The following is a 16,966-nucleotide window of genomic DNA, read 5'->3' as shown; positions in this document are numbered from 1 at the left end:
TTTGCTTTTAAAAAGGGAAACTAGGGTTGGGATTAAAAAAGGAAAAAAAAGGATAAAAAAAAAAAAAAAAAAAAAGAATGGTTGACGGTGTGAGACTGGTTCATGTGTTGGGCTGTAGTACAGGAGAGGAAACTGAAGGAGGAGAAGATGGAAGAGGGAGGAAGCAGTCTATCAGGAAAAGAAGAAAGAGACGGAGAGAGAAAGAAGCCCTATTAAAAGAAATGACACCGTCATGGTTCACTGAGTGCCTGCACTGGGCGGCAGTACCCTTGTGCTTAATGCTTTCTGGCTGTCAGCGCCACAGTCAGCAGCACTGCCTGGCTGCTCCCACGGGAAAGTGTGTTGGTCTATGCTCTCGATTAACTCTGCGGCTTATTAGAATAGATACTGGAAAAGGACTCAGCCGAGCGGAGAGCAGATCTGATACAGTGGCGACGCGGCACACTGTAATCATATCGTGAAGTGTAATTTTGATAGTTCCTCCACAAGACGGATCAGTGGTGCAGACGCAGCAGCGGTGCCATCAGATTATTTTACTACACCCACATTTGATCTCTGCTACACTCGGCTCTGAGCTGACACACTGAAGCCCCCTTTAATTGTCTTATTGGCATTTAATTTTCCTCACATGATTTAGAATTCAGATCTGTGTATGTCAGAAGTGAGAAAAACGCTGTTTTCCTTCTGCGTGAAGCGGCATCTGTGAAAGCCACCCATCTCCAGGGAACACCCTGCTGCAACTACTGAGGGAAGGAGTTTGAGAAACAGCTCAAAATTTAAGCTTTCATTTTCAGGCAAAGTGGTTAAAGATGCCTGAAATGCCTCTTTAAGAACACTGCAGAGAGAGAGAGGCCACTTTGGTGGCAAATTCTGACAAGAAGCAGTGTTTATTAATCTCTGATGTTTTCATTTCTTGCCTCAGAAGACAAGGAATTCACACGGCTGCTGACATTCTTATTAGTTTGTAGACTCTATTTAAATTAGAGGGAGTCCAACTGGGCTTTTGTTCTTGAGATGGAGAAAAAAAGGGAGAGAGCAAATAGAGTGGGAGAGAGTGGGAGTGAGGGAGAGAGTGATCTTATCCAGGAGATGTAAGGACGTGAGCCTGGAAAATAAGGCTGACGCTGCCACATTATGTTTCCATATTAGCATTTCAGAGGAATTGCAGAGAGATCTGCTCTAAAACAAAAAGGCTGGATCAGCACTGACTGACAAAACCAAACTCTGTTCAACGGGGGAAAAAGAAACACTTCCTCCTCCTGCTTTTCTTTCCACACGCACCCATCCAGAACACCAGCTAAATATGAAATGGCTGTCAGGCTTTTATTAGGTCTGGTACTTTGTGGCCTCGAGTCGTTCTGGGTACCAAGACTTTGAATGGTATTCTCCACTTTTTGCACATATTGTAACGGAATAGAATCCCTTATTTGTCCCACAATGGGGAGACTCAGAGTGCAAGTCTTTGCAACCCACGCAGGCTGCCACACGGAAGGCGATCACTGTGTATGTGGTTCCTCTGGGGGTCAAACCCAGAACCATCTGCATGTAAGGCAGATGTGTAAGACAGGCGTGATAACCCGCCACACTATGGAACCACATGCTCCATCAGTGTCGGCCATGCTGGTTTAATCCTTTGTTTGTATTTGGTCTCGTTTCCTCCTCTGGCCCAGAGTTATGAAGTCTGTCTTCAAACAGAGTTTGTCTCAGTAAAACCTCAGATATGTTTCTGATTTAAGGCCATTTATGAAAGTGTTCTAGAAAGTCAGATTTGAATAGAAATTTGCATAAGACAATATGAGAGACCTTATAGGGGTATGAATAAACATACTATAGTCTAGGATTGCTGGTTCAAATCCCATGACCGGTAAGACTTAAACTCCAGGCCTCCTAAAGTACAGAGCACTGCTCCTGGTTCTCAGTTGGGTTAAACACAATTTCACTAGTTCTACAAATGGATAGTGATATCCTGTTACAGGAAAAGACCAGAAAAGACACTTTCGATTTCAGCACAAAATTAAATAAATCTTCAGAACCTTCTTGGTCTGACATTTTGTAATGCCTTTCAACTGAAAACCAAACACGTTCTGCAGAGACATAAAATAATGATCGTCTGCTTCCTGTTCTCGCCTCGAACAACTAACCATTAGACTGTCCACTGCTCTCTTTGTCAGATTTCCTCCAAGTGGAACATGGCACAGGGATCCCGGCCGTGCACTTGTCAGCCTGACCTGCTATTAAATGCCACCATCATTGGAAGAAAACAGCGATGAAACGCATGTTAGTGCTGAGGTTGGACTTTCATTCACAACCTCTGAAAAGCTCCACTCAACGCAACCCCATAACCACTCCAGTCGTCTGGACGACTTCCAAAAGCCGCCTATAGTCTTCACTTACACGGAACGCTCCGGTCCGGTGCTTTTACTGGTGCTTTCACCCCCCCCTCACCTTTTTCGTTAACATTCTCCTTGTTCCTCTTTTCAAACTTGTTTTTCTTCATGGCTCTCGTCCTGGAGGACGAGGAGAATCTTTGTGAAAACCTCCTCTAAAGGACAACTCTCTCCATTGATGAGCACGATTCCTGAGTTCTTTGACAAAGTCACTCCATCCTGTATAGTCTTCAACCCACTGCCTTTCAGCACCAGTTAAGCTGCACACAGTGATGGGACTTGTGTTTACTGCGGTCAGCAGGTTTATTATGGTTTTTATTGCCTGGGTTGCTGCTGTTTCCTTCTGATTTCTCTGTAATGTGTCCTGGGGTGTTTCCTTCTGATTTCTCTGTAATGTGACATCTCCTGGGAAAGTTTGTAAAGGCAGGCAAAAGCCGTCAAAGTTCTCTTTCAGCTTTTTTTTTTTAACATTGCCTTTGTACATTATTTATCAGTGGGGTCATACAAGGTAAATGGCTGTCGGGCATCATTGTTCCTCTACTGAACCCCGAGGATGTGGTTTCTTGTTCTTATTTTTTTTTAACACATAACTCCTGCCTTGGTCTGGATGGAATAACTCACCTCTGAGACAACGACTGAAGTCTTTTCTTTCACTGCACTGAATTTCCGTTTCAGGTGCGTGACTGGGCGACTGGTTGCCAGATCTAGTGAGAGAAACGAGGAAACAGGTCAACAAAAGCAAGGGCCAAAACAACTGTCCCTCCAACCATCACACTTGGAGATGGAGACATTTTTAGACATTAGTATTTAATCATTTTTAGTATTTAAGCAAAGTCCAACCAAATCAAAGCAACATTACTACAAGTCAACAAAAAATGTTAAAATCTCAGACTCTGAAGTCCGTACAAACGCTCCAAAATTATTAATTTATTTCAACTGGAGTGTAAGAGTGTTAGTCTGACCCAGTTTCTCCATTATCACCAAATGTTAAAAATGCAAAAAAGGGAAAAAATGAGCCTTAAAATGAGAAAACCCAGTTTATCCCGAGGCCTGGAGGGTGGTGGTGGTGGGGGTTGAAATGAAATCTATCGAGAACAGGAAATCCGTTTGCCAGGGAAGGAGACATTCAAGCCTTTCTTGATGTATTCAAGCTCCCCTCGTCCACCAAACACCTGCCTTCACATGCTCCTTGGCTTCTGTCCCGACGGCCTCATAACACTGCAGGTAATAGAGTCATGAGGCAGGTATTACCGTAGTTGGATATGCAGGGAGGAGAGTGTCTCCTCTCAGTGGGACGGAAGAGATTTGTCCTCAGTTTACTGTCACATGCTCAGCTCCACAGTGGCATTATTTTTGTTCGGGCGCATGAACGCATTCCTTTGGTGAATCGGCTGAAAAGATAATATCATTATTTATTTCTTTGGAATTCTCCAATAAATTATGAATTAAAAGGGGCTGCCAGTTTTTTTTTTTTTTAATTGTGGACTGTCAGTTCTCACTGCCGGCTGTATAACTGGGGAATGATTTAATAGTGCAATTAAAATGCTGTCAAGGGTTTGCAGTGTTTTTTGCATTTAAATTCTATTATTGGCAGCCTTGAAGGCAGCCAGTATTGTCAGGGACGACATTCTGCTGTCACTCAGCTGTGGCTGCGCTGGCATTAAATCAAACTGCAGACAAACTGATCATTTGCTAAAACAATCTTCTAATCAGTTTTGGCCAGGCATAGTTTTGCAAGTATCTTAGCACGTTAGATGTGTTAATTGTTTGATTTATGTGTGTTCCAGTGGTGTGGAATAATGAATGCAATGATAGCAATACTCGGCATTTGCAGTTCACAGGGTGTAGCCCCTTTTTAAAACCCAGAACACAAGATGAAGACATGAATATGTGATGGACAGAAGGAAATAAATAACAGCTGTAGAAAACATATTTTTACATTTGTCCTGATCCCGTACCACAAGGTGAATAAAGGCTGGGGTGCAGAGTGTCGGTGTTAAATCAAGACAAACTACAGGGAGGACAATAAGCAGGAAAACTTTTGTCACAGAGTCGTTGTCGTAATAGTTGAGACTAAAGCTGAGAAAAAAAAACAACAACAATAAACTGGTTTAAAAAACTACAAGAGCTCTTTGGGACAAAGGTGAATCAAAAGACATAAACCTTTTTATAAGGCAATTGGAAACCAATGAAGCTGCTGTGGGCCAGTAAAAATGACTAAAGAGCCCTGATCTGGCCCACAGGCCTTAAGTTTTATACGTAAATAAAGAGCCGTAAGTGGTCATTAAGAGTAAAAAAAAAACAAACAATATAGTAGACAATGTAACATCAATGGAGGTAGTGGCAAAAAGACAGGACTGCACATAACACAGAGTACTGTACTGTACTGTACTGTACCAGTCCACTTAAATCATGTTTAAGATGATTCAAATATCTAGCCATCGTTAGAGACATTAAAGTAAATGACTGGATTGAACCTTGGGCTTCTTAACAAATGTATAGAAAACTGCGTTTATTTTTGCGAACTAACTCCAGTGAATAGCACTTCCTGTCGGTGTCACTGCGTGTTTCCCTGGTGTTAATTACTCCATCCTTCTCACTTATCTCCCACCTTTCACTACAGATGCTGCAACAAACAAACTGCAACCGTTTGAGTCATCTTTCATGAAAGGCAGAGTAATTATTCCAAACATTCCTTTTTTTCTTCTTCTCCAGACATTTGCCATGAATGACCTAAAGTGTTCTGGAGCCTCTGGAGCATCTTAGAAATGTTTGTCTATGAGTCCATTGACGGATGGCAGCGCTGATGGAAGGCTGAAGGTTTCCTTGCCGCAGTAGGAGGCTGGAATCATGATTAATTTAGTCTTGTTTTGGAAGCGCAGGAAACCACAAAGAAGCTCATTACAATCAGCTGGGTTTTGTCACAGTCTTGGCTCCCACCAGTCTCCCATAGAGAGGCAGAGCGATACCACCTATCTGAATATGTATCGATGATGATTGCATGATTTATGCATGAATGTCATGCCTCCTCAGAACCATGACGCATCAGAATTAGGTCTTTTGTCACTGTTTTCGTGAGATGTTTGTTTTAGGCGCTGGAGTGCATCACTCACATAGATAATGATCGGCTTTTCATGGCTATTTGTTAGATAACAGTGGATTGTTTGAAGATTTACCAAAAAGTTTGTACTGAAAAGAGTCATGTGGGAACGTGTGAGACCTCCTGCTGGCTTTCAGACGTCACTGCGTTTTTTCTTCTTCTGTAATTAGCCGTCCATTACCTCCTGACCTCTCAGCCCTAAAACCTGAAAGAAAGATGATGATTGATGGTTACATAAGCGCCACGGAGGAGATGTGTGCATTAACCTTGTAGTGAGCTCATCTCACGTGGGTGTTGACTCACACAGAGCTGACCCGTCTCTCAGCCTCGGTGAGAACATCAGAGCTTTGATTTAGGATTTAAGAAATGATCCGTTGGTCAACTTCTGCATTTTTAGTAACAACCACCGTCTGTAGCGTATGTTCTGTGAATCCAGCGATTGTTACGAGCGTTCACATCTGTACTTGGAATAGAAACCATGCTAAAACAACAAAAATAGCCCCCTAAAAAATAAACATTTCAATGGGTATTAAACACCAAGGCAATAGTGCCTGAGCAGATGGCAGAATAACTGTTTGGTTCTGTGAAAAATGTTTCAGCAGTGAGGACTTTGGCAAAACAGAGCGTGGGTTAAATAATTTAAAGAGAACAGAATCAGTGATTGCGGCAGACGCCTGCTGTAATTAGAGGAGCTCCCAAACCAAAGTTAACTTGTTAAATTCATTTGTTGACGGTTGTAAACAGAACTTATAAAGAACTCTTTCGCAGCAGACAGAGGCATGAATGGTGACGGGTTTTTAATGTAAAAGGAAATGAATTTGTCCAATTAGTGATTAAACCACAGCAGCAATTGTACGACTCATTCCCAAAGTGCAGAACACAGTGGGGAAATAAAAATAGACAGAAGTCTGAGCTATTGAAGAGGGAAACTACTGAACTGGAGCTCCATAAACTCTGTTGACCCAGCTCATCTGTTTGGACACAATTCTAATCTGTTGACCCAGCTCATCTGTTTGGACATTCTAATTCTAACATCAAATTTAGGACTAAACCATGTGACCCAACCTTTCACGAAACATCAATTCTAACTCACCCTACTGGGAGAACTAAGGTAAAGAAGAAGCTAATGCTATGGTTTAGGACTGTTGAAGAAAAACAAACTCTACTGCATACAGAGTAAGTCGGACCCACATGCTGTTCATCAGTACCTATGTCACACTAACACTGTGATAACATAATCTTTGACATAAAAACAAAAAAAAAAAGGAAAAAAAGTTCGCAAAAAAAACCAACACAAGTGAGAGCAAACAATTGTAGCACAATGTGTGTAGCGTACAACCGGCGGATGTAAACAAAGCTGTCTTCCACATATGGCGGGATGTGATGACATATCCTCTCGCAAACTAGTTCCCTTACTAAATAGTTGGCAAGTTTTAACGCCATACGTCTTTCTGGATCAATTTAAGGGAGGTGGCAGGAGCACGGACCACTGTTCCACCCTTTTTACACTTACAGACTTCCTTCATCTCTGAATAAATGACACTGATGTGTGAATTGTACGAGAGACATTTTTATAATTGGCAAAACCACAGATGTCGACCTGAGCTGCTGCCCCGCCCCATTTCAACATGACTAGTGCAGCATTTCTCAGTTTCTAAGTTCCGACTCTCAGGTAGCCGGCCTTCACCCACAGACCAGTTTGCTGCTCGGCTCAATCAATCGTTGCAGCAACTCCATAAAAGTACAAACCAATCTGGAGTCTTTGATGTTGGCGGGCAGCTCCCTCTCTCCCTCTCTCCCTCTCCCTCTCTCTCACACCTCTCACTGCAGACGTGTATGTATTTTCCCCTTCTTGCTCATTTATCTCCACCCACGCTTCCTTCGCTAGCAAACTTTTTTCTCCTCTCTTCTCCGCTCCACCTCACTCTCCTATTCCTCTACGTTGAGCCACTTCTCGTCTTCTCATATTTCTTTCTTTCTTTTTTTCTTTCCACCTCAGGTCCACAGACTGATTTAACAAGCGCCTGCAGCCTGGGCCGTGAGTGTGGCAGCTGTGGAGAAGAGGCTGATGTTGCCCTCTTCTACAGGAGAGTGAATCCCAGGCAGGGAGTCTCCAGATGGGCTCTGTTTGAAGCACTTCACTCCAGGTTCTCCTAGATGAGCCCCATACGGAATAGAACTGCTTATGCTGATGCTAAATGCAGATTGAGGGTAATTAATTACCTGACTGCTCTTTGATTTTTATTTACCCTCTACCCTTGATATTTTCCCTCCAGAATGTGCAGTATTTAAACTATGTTTCTCAGATTGTCCCACATCGTTGAATCCGACTGTGTTTTTTACAACTACGAAAACAAAAAAACTGAACTTTGTCCCGGTGCATTTTCAGTGCGTGACAAATGCTCTGATCTATTCCTGCCTCACTGCCTCTCTCCTAACTTGAACAGACTGCTGGTATTCTTCCTGCGTGCCTCGGTGCTGACACTGCTTTCCTCTGCATCCCATTGATTCAGGAGCAGTGAGTGATGGATGGGTTTAATAAAGCAAGGTGCAGTCCCCCAAATAAACGAGCAAATGCAGGATTTATTAGCAACATCTGCATTTTAAGGGGAGAAAACAGAGCCTGGGGTGGAAAACACACAAGTTTCACTTTTCCCACAACACAAACTCTAGGCCAGAGTTTAGAATCCTCTGCTCATCCAGGCCTGTGCAAATCTGCACACACACATACAGCACAAAAACATGTGTCTTCCATTTAAGGTATCATCAAATCATTCTTTTTACCGCTCTTGTCTTTCCAGCTGTCATGGGTTTCTTAGACCCCAAGTACTTATCACTAGATCAAGAGTGTACAACTCGTGGCTCCTGAGCCACATGTGGCTCTTTATCCTCTTTACATCATGTCCTTGAAAGACCATGTTCAACTCATGCATCAAATGGACCTGCTATTGTTCTTTCTTTTTTTCTTTATAAAAATAACCCAAATCCAGCTTGCTTGCTAACAGCAGAAATAATGTCTCTCTATTCTAGTGCAGGATCAAGTGTGGATCTCTAAGGTAGACTGAGAACTGTTCACTTCAGGTCACTGTTGGTGACCCTGCTTAATACTGCATGCTGTGTTTATGTGAAAAAAAATAATTTTCTTGTTTTTTCTCTGCTATAAATTTCTAGTAGATTCTCTGGCTCCAGGTCAGGACCTCATTCTATGCCCATTTGAAGATTGAATTTGAGGTCTTTTTTAAATGTCTTGCATTTAAGGGTGTTTAAAATGTTGATGCTATGAGTTAAAAAATTGACTCTCTTTAGGTCACAGTTTTCCTGAGTTGTACTGCGTTATCCGTGCCCAGTGGCCGTGCAGTTAAATCTCCTCCTGGCACAGCTACATAAGTATGCATGGTTTCATTTCAGCGTATAAAGAATGTTGGGCTGCACTGATAACGTGGGCCTGTTTGTCAGTGATTGGACTAATTAATGTGCTCACAGATGATCCACCACTGTCTCTCTCCTCGCCAACCTCCCCCACCCCCTCACTCCCCCTCTCCCCGTCATTGTTGTGGACGGTGACAAAGCAGCGATGGGAGGGAGGAAAATATGAAGTAGTTTGACCTGCACCTCCTGGCAGCACTTCAAAAAAATTGTTGTTCACCGTGTTTCAGTGGAACCAAAAGGAGACGTGGGCTATAAAATACCAGATAATTGCCCTCACAGCTGACTGCAATTTTTTTTTTCAAAGTATGCTATTTTATCACTAGCATTTGGACAAGTCACAATGTAATTACAAGCACATTTAGCATCTTTTTTTTGTGAGGTTCACACAATTTTTTTTTTCCACACCAATTTTCCCTCTGTGTGCTTCTGCTGCAGCTCACGGAGTGCACACACACACACCAACACACACTCTCACAGACACACAGACAAGCGCAGATTACTGTGATGATAGTAATGAAATACTAGCAGGACAGTTTGATGAGCTTCTACCCTTCACCAAATACTTGTGCTTCTTTGTCACACACACATGCTGCCAGTGTGTTCCTGTGAAGCTCCGTACATCAAGTGCACAATAAAAAGAAATATATTTACTTCAAAGAAATTACTGTTTAAACAAAACCAGCAGTGGGCTGTTAACAGAGGGCGCCATACTGCAGCGAGAGCGCTGTAACTGAGCGACGCTGAGCCTCGCTCCCTCAGCTCAGTTCATCCACTGCACAGACTTAGCGTGGGGGCAACATGCAACAACGCAAACTACAGATGTGTCCAATATCAGCAGGCGTGTGATACACGTGTACACCAAATGTACCCGTGTGTAGCGGTGGTCGACCCATGTGGTCCGGCCTGTAGTATCTTTACGTACCACACAGTCACTGCATCTTCAGAAGGAGAGTCGATGAGCGTTGATGAAGGTTTTCACAATACTAATGTCAAACCTTGCTGGTTACTATGCAGCGGTTCACAAACTGGGGGGCGGCACCCCCTAATGGGCGTGGAGCTTTTGGCGGGGAAAGGGCGGGGGGGCTCTACATCAAGGCAAAAAAAAGACTTTTCTTTCTCGCAGTTTTGTGGGAATCTGTATTTCTATATAAGGCTCAACGCAATAACTGTATATGTGTTAAAAGGGGGCGCTTTAGAAAAAGTTTGGAAACCACTAACTTGTTTACTCATTAAAACTTAATGTCTAAAGAAAGATTAAGAGACGTGTTTAGTGTCAGAGATGACTTGCAGACCAACACCCCCCCCCCAAAAAAATAAAAACATCTCTTAAATCCTTCATCATCCTTCAGAACTAGCATCAAGTCGATCCGCAAAAATATTCACTGGTGTCATCGCTCAGTCCAGAGGCTAATTTTGGTCAAACTGTGAGCAGTTTGCTCACAGTGGAACTAAAGACAAATTTAAACCTAAAAAAATGTGATAGAGAGTGAAATGAGATTATGTAGCTAACGGTTACATCAATCAGATAAAAGTGAGTTGTGTTTCTCTCCCCTGCAGCAGAGTGAGGAATCCTCTTCAGCCGAGGAGATTTGTCAGTTGAGACTAAAAGTAAAAACCAAAGCAAAGTGTGAGATGATGGAGAGCAGGCTGTAAAACAGAAGATCAAAATGAGCCGTTTGTCGAGGAGCAACAAGTTCAGACAGATGATCACCTTCTGTTGTCGATGTGAGTTCACAGATGCTGTTTGTTGTCTGTGTTTCTTCACGTTTTTAATGTAACCGATGGTTGTAGTATTAGTATGAAGTACTGGGGCGTGAGGGGCTTCCAATGGAATACGGCATGTTGGACATAAGTGTACCAACAAGGAGGATTCAGTTTCTATTAAAACATATTCATTTGTCCACTGTAGGCTAAATAGCAGCTTCATTAAGAAAACCCGCGCCTCATTTAAATGAAAACAAGCGTCAACATGGTCAGATTTAGAAAAGGCGATTCATACCTTCAGGTGACTGTGACCTTCTGAAACAATGAGAATAAATTAGTTCATATGTCGTATATTTATTGACACCACACATTGATTAACTCTGCTAATTCAGCTGAAAGTCTCACCCAGAGACAAAGTGACATTTGGACCCTGAACGACTGGGATGGAACTCCCAACATCCCCTGCTGCACCAGAGCAGCCCAACTGTCAACCTCTGGCCCACACGGAGCGCTCCCTACAGGTGAAACACTGCCTTAACTACACACCAGCGCTTCTGTGCGTGAACCTTGAGGGTCAGAGTCATTGTGTATTCCCGAGGCCGACGGTCGACTGATGCTCGGAGGCAACCAGGAAGCACGGCGGCGTGTTAGCGAGCTGTTGAAGCGCGGCGGTAAATGATTCATATTGTACAGGCAAGCGTGTTGATGCTGCTGCTGGTTCTACAGCAGCGGCTGAATCATGTCGTTTGAGTCAAGGTCCGCGGCCCCCCAGTGGGTATCACGCCTCAGGTTAGTCCTATTAATGAGGAGAAAAGTCATTTCCCATTGCGCTGTGATACTGTTCGCATATTTTCCAGGAGAATTTTGATGAAATGTGGCAAATGTGAAGGTCATTAGTCCAGGGGTATGAATATGAGTCGGTGCAAAGCTGATGGTAATCTGCTGCTGGAACCAATCTCCCAGTGGAGATGTGGAGCGAAAGCACCTCTCATACGCAACCCACACCCCCCCGCTCTCCCTCTGTCTTCTCTGGGGGCTCGTTCTCTTGTCTTTCACTAATCTCAATCTCCCGTCCTTTCTCTCTTTCTTTCTTTTCCTTTCCCTCCTCCTGTTCCTGGAGGAGCATGGATCATACATAGTCAATTCCCAGGAAGATGAAGAGGCAGGATAAGGTTGCGGTGTCTATAAAGTCTCTCACTAGGGCCTAATGAATTCCATTAATTCAATCAGAGAACTTGTTGGGACGGCACCGGCCTTTGTCCAGTCATCATTAAGACATGATATCAGTTATCAATTGTAATCAGCTTTGTGGTTGTGGGAGACGGGCGTCGGCTGGGGAAATAATAAGATCTTGGTGCGACGATGACAGCAAAGGCCGGACACCTATTTCATCCAAATGGAATACCGTGTGTGTGTGTGTGTGTGTGTTTGTACTTGCTGCGTTGAATAGCGATTGCTCTTGTACTTTGGTAGTGACTGCAGTTACTAAAGAGGATTGATGACATCACTTATCACGTCTGTACAGTAAATATATGAAGCTTTAAGTTGGTTGGCTAAACATCTGGAGCCTGGTCCAGCTGTGAGCATCACATGACGGATTATTTCTAATCATTCTTGTTTTCTTGGTTCGGCCTTGATTCAAACTGTGAATGGGACGGTGGGGGGTTCAATATATATATGTATATATATTTATAACATATAATTTGATTTAATAAGTACTAGAAAAGTTAAACTATTAAAATATTTAATTTGTTGGCTTTTGGTAATAATAAGTTAAATCAATAATGAATGAGAGCAGGGTTTAATGTTAATATGACGGGTCCCACAGAAGAATATGACAAAGACTGCTGCGCACAACAAGAAATGTCCAAGAGCAACATGTACTTGTAATCATCCTAAAGTGCCCCCAATTTTCCCCGCCACCACTGTTTGTGACCAATCCAATTGATGGAATTATTCAAAGAGAAATACATCAAAAACCTGCAAAATTAAGATCAAGATATTGATTAGTGTTTGGACTAAAGGCGTATCATATCTGAACTCAAGGAGGACAAATAAAACAATACTTGTACTTATTGGTTTGGGACCAAGGCACATGTCAAACTGAAGCGTAACTCAGCTGCTCCTCTGACATCTGTCCACCATCACATCTCTGACTGGATCCTGCTGCTGTCACTGCCGTTTCCTCGTCAAGGCCACACTTGCTAATTGAGAATGCTAAAACTGCGGGGACTTTGCTGTCCAGATTTAAATAATTTAACAGCAGGCTCAGTCTCCACTCCATTTTATGGGCCCCCAGTGGTGCTTTGTGGTAGTTTCAGCCTGTTCATATCACTCTCTCCCTTATGTGCCCTCCAAACAGAATTTTTTAATTTTGCATTTGGTTGCAGCCCGCCAAGCCTAAAGCCTTTTATGTTCTCTGGTGGTTTTTAATGACATCCTAGAAATATAATAAGGATTCTGTAACCTCTATAAAAACTTCAGCCTTAATAAACACTCAATACAACTATTATTCATGACTTTGGTGAAGGTGAACACAAGGGCATACCAACAAACAACCCCAGCAGACATTCACCATGAGAGTTATGGGAGCGGGCCGTCGTAGAGCAGCAGCAGCAGCAGACTTGAAGTGAAGTGATGCACTACTCTCATCTCTCATAACGTTATTAAAAGTTTGAGTCCCGAGGCCAGGAAGGTTTAGCCGAGGATTATTATTTCAAGCTCCCTGCAAAATAAATCAATCCTTTATCAAAGTCCACAGTCGCCACGAACTGCCTAATCAAATAGAACAGTGTTTTAGGCCAGTATCCTGTTACTGTTCCATTAAATTGAGCTACTGCTGAGGGAGATGGCTCAAATGTAGCCTCCCTACGAAAGACGTGAATGTTGTGTGTGTGAAGTTGGAAGAAAAAAATCATAACTTTGTTCCTGTGAAACATTCCTTCCTCAAGGATTCTGTTCTTTCAAGTGGTTCATTTCTCTTCCCTTCATTACCTCCAGAGTGTGGGAAATGTTTTGTGTTAACAAAAAAAACCCAACATCTACAGTCAAGTGAGGGCGCTGTTCTTTTTTTTTTCTCCAAAGACATAGTTACCATTGAAATCATGATCAGTTTATCTTTGCATGTGTTTATCGTGGTTCACAGCTAAAAATGCAATGAAATGTGTCCCAGAGTCGCTCCCTACACTGAGCACATTCAACACAGTCGACATTAAAAATGTAAAAACACGAAGTAAGTAACAACATGTGATACAGAGTTTTACATCAACAAAGTTGTCCAAACTGTGCCCTCATTTTAACATGAGTGTCGTCTGCATATTGTTACAGAAAATTTAATACAAATTGAAAAGATATATAAAATAAAACACATGTTTAAATATGTACTTAATAGTTACTACCAACAGCAGAAAAGTTTGCAGGAATTCATACAGAAATGTTTTGAGGCGCTGAAAACAATCCAACACTACGTGTTTTGGTCTAAATTTTATTAACCACCAAAACCATCTGGCTCTGAAAATCTAATGAAATAACCCCTTCCTGTGCCATTGAAATAAATCATTCCAGCCATTGTACTGTCACTGTAATATATGAAATTCTTATGAAGCAGTTCCTGAACAACAATCCCCTCTCTCTCTCCCTCTCTCTCTCTCTCTCTCTCTCCCTCTGTCCCTGTGATTGGACCAGGCCTTCTTGCAGGCTCGGCACTTCCATACAGCCCTTTCCTGCAGAATGTTGCCGGTAATGTGAAGCAAACAGAAGTGTTTTTGCCTTAATGGTCAATAAAAGAAATGACAGTGAATGTGAAAAGACGCTGATCTCTTCGTCTTCAACCCGTGAAGTCAGACAAAGCAGCCACCTTTTACTTTATGGCTCTTTCAATACTTTTTGGTTTTCACGACAGGAATGATGTGAACAGCCGCCGTCTGCGGAGAGTGTCTGGAACAACACTGCTGAGTTTGAGGTTTGTTTGTTTATTCCAGTCCATCCTGGTAACGGCGTGGTAAAAGCTAAATATTTGGATGTAAGTATTGTATAGAACGCTCTACTGTTACTGAGGTATCATACACTGAACACACGTAGTATTTCACAAGCCTGTAGGAAACATGACTGTGTTCATTTCAATAATCCAATACTCAGCATCGGTCTGAAATTTCAGAATGGGACGGATATAAACCGTAGAATAAGAGCAGAGTGTCGTCTGCATATTGTTACAGAAAATTCCAGTTCTAATGAAATCCCTTCGCCAATATTTCACCTGCAAACAAATGCAGCACGTTTCTCCTCGCTGTACAACTTAACACACACAAACCACGAGTTTGTCACTTAAAGGGAGTCCAAAAGCAACAGCTGTACAACTTAACACACACAAACCACAAGTTTGTCACAATAACATTTAAAGAGGAGCTGTGACTGAACTTTTGACGACTGTTCAAAGGTGTTTTTGTCAGGTTCTTTTTCCACCCACGGAAAACCACGCGGCGTCTTTGAAAGTCTAATTAGGTTCTATAAGAGCGGCTGTGACGGACGCATCACATCCTGTTCAAAGATTGGACCACGTTGTTCATCTGAGCCGTTTCTCTTCTCCACTGTAATGAGTTGTGCAGCGCTTCACGCAGGTTTTGTTCCTTCATTTTATTTATTTATTCTCCCACGGTCGCACTCACTGAATGCATTTTATTTATTTTTCCGCGGGGCTCGTCACACATAAAAGGCCGTGCCGGTATTACCAAATGTTGTTCCTCTGACTCTGACACATCAAAAACAACTCTGGTGTTTTTGTCTCCTGATGCTTCAGTGAATGAACAAAATGACTTTTCTGACTCTGCTCATCCTTGTTATTCCAGCAACGTCTGCAGCCGCAGTCTCGTTTTGCCAGGGCTGTCGTGGAAGGATGGCATTTTAAAACAATGATGGGACTTCGTGCGCTGTCAGTTACTGCCAGAACACATCGGTTTTGACACACCGTTGCATCTAATAGAGCGCTACTGTTCTAATTTGGGTTAGAAGAGTCAATATTCAGCAGGTCTAAGAGCCAGACGATGTGCCGTGATTGACTGTTACTGGCTGTGGTTATTAGAGTTCTTATGATGAGCTACAGTTCCACAGCAGTACACGCCAACACTGCCAGAACATAACATTTAAAAATGACAAGTACTGATCAAATGGTCCTCAGAACTGTACTGTAATTCACGCTAATGAACAGATTAGGAAGGAATAGAGTGCATTCACAGAGGAGGAGAGATTCTGACGTCACCACAGGGTGAAGTTATATTTCTGTCTCCCTTATTGAACCGTTAATGCTGAACTATTTGTTTTACTTTCAGATTCACATTCTGAAGCCAGTTTCACCTGAGAATGCCTGCTAATGTGATTTTAAATGCTGAAAATGAGATTGCGATATCGTTACCACTTATCTGCTCTCCTGGAGGGAAAGTTAGGTTTTTGTTCACGTGTGTTTGTATCAGGTTTGTGTACCAGGCTGTACACGGTGTGTGTTGTAGTTCGCCGTGGGGTAATAAGGATTAAGAATGTAAGCTAATGTACTACATTTCTATAATTGCAATATTTTTACATTAAGAGAACGTACTGGATAAAATAAATGGTATTGCTCACTTTTTAACACCTTGGTCTAGTGATGATCAACTGGCGTCCCGCTTTTTTTTTCTTTGCCGTGTTTGGGTGGAATTTGTGTTCAGGCTGCATTGGTCCCAGCACACACACTAAAAAGGAAAAAAGAAAAACACAAATGAAAAAAAAGAACCTTTGTAATATGAACCCATATTAACTTAATTAACATTCATGAAAACAGCCTACTTTATCTAAAGTTTATTTCCACCGTAGCGCAGCTAACGAGGCTTTGAGGAAGTGAGTCAGAGATCCTTAGAGGTGCCGTGTTCAGGTTGCACTGTGGAGACCGAAATAAAGCAGATATCGATCTGGTGTGAGTTATTGTGCAAAGGTCAAACTATGTTTCATTGTTCTCGCAGGGAACATTTGTTATTGGCCAGAGTCTTAACAAGTGCAGAAAAAATAAAATGCTAATTTAGAGGCTACAAATATGAACGCCGAGCTCAGGTAAATAACACGTGCTGAAAAGTTCTGCTGACAATAGCAGCAGCTTGAGACAAAAAAAGACTGCTACACAAACTGGAGGGAGCACTTAAAGAGGACAAGACCCCAGTTAGGAGGGTCCACGGCCTCACAGTCAGCTGAGAATAATATAGTCCATCACCGTAAAACCCAGAGAGGCTGATGCAAACCAGCATCTGTTTGGGTTTTCATCATCAGGAGAGAAGCCTCGGCTGCACATGGAGCAGATGAAGAACATTAAACCTTTGTAAACACT

The 16,966-nt window shown here is 42.5% G+C and overlaps 1 long non-coding RNA gene across 1 annotated transcript in view; it reads right to left on the bottom strand.

Annotated features, from left to right (window-relative positions):
- LOC112488250 (uncharacterized) overlaps positions 1-16,526 on the bottom strand; it is an 18,639-nt gene extending 2,113 nt beyond the window's left edge. Inside the window, exons 1-4 of the long non-coding RNA XR_003052102.1 lie at positions 16,435-16,526; positions 16,234-16,340; positions 3,639-3,778; positions 3,009-3,091 (exon numbers count right to left, since the gene is read on the bottom strand). This is a non-coding gene — a long non-coding RNA (uncharacterized LOC112488250). The remainder of the gene's footprint in view (positions 1-3,008; positions 3,092-3,638; positions 3,779-16,233; positions 16,341-16,434) is intronic.
- Positions 16,527-16,966: the final 440 nt, after the last annotated feature.

Source organism: Cynoglossus semilaevis, chromosome 15 (genome assembly GCF_000523025.1).
Source record: "Cynoglossus semilaevis isolate Cse_v1.0 chromosome 15, Cse_v1.0, whole genome shotgun sequence".
NCBI lineage: Eukaryota > Metazoa > Chordata > Actinopteri > Pleuronectiformes > Cynoglossidae > Cynoglossus > Cynoglossus semilaevis.
The sequence above is the reverse complement of the archived record's forward strand: the minus strand, read 5'-3'. Positions and strand labels throughout refer to the sequence as shown.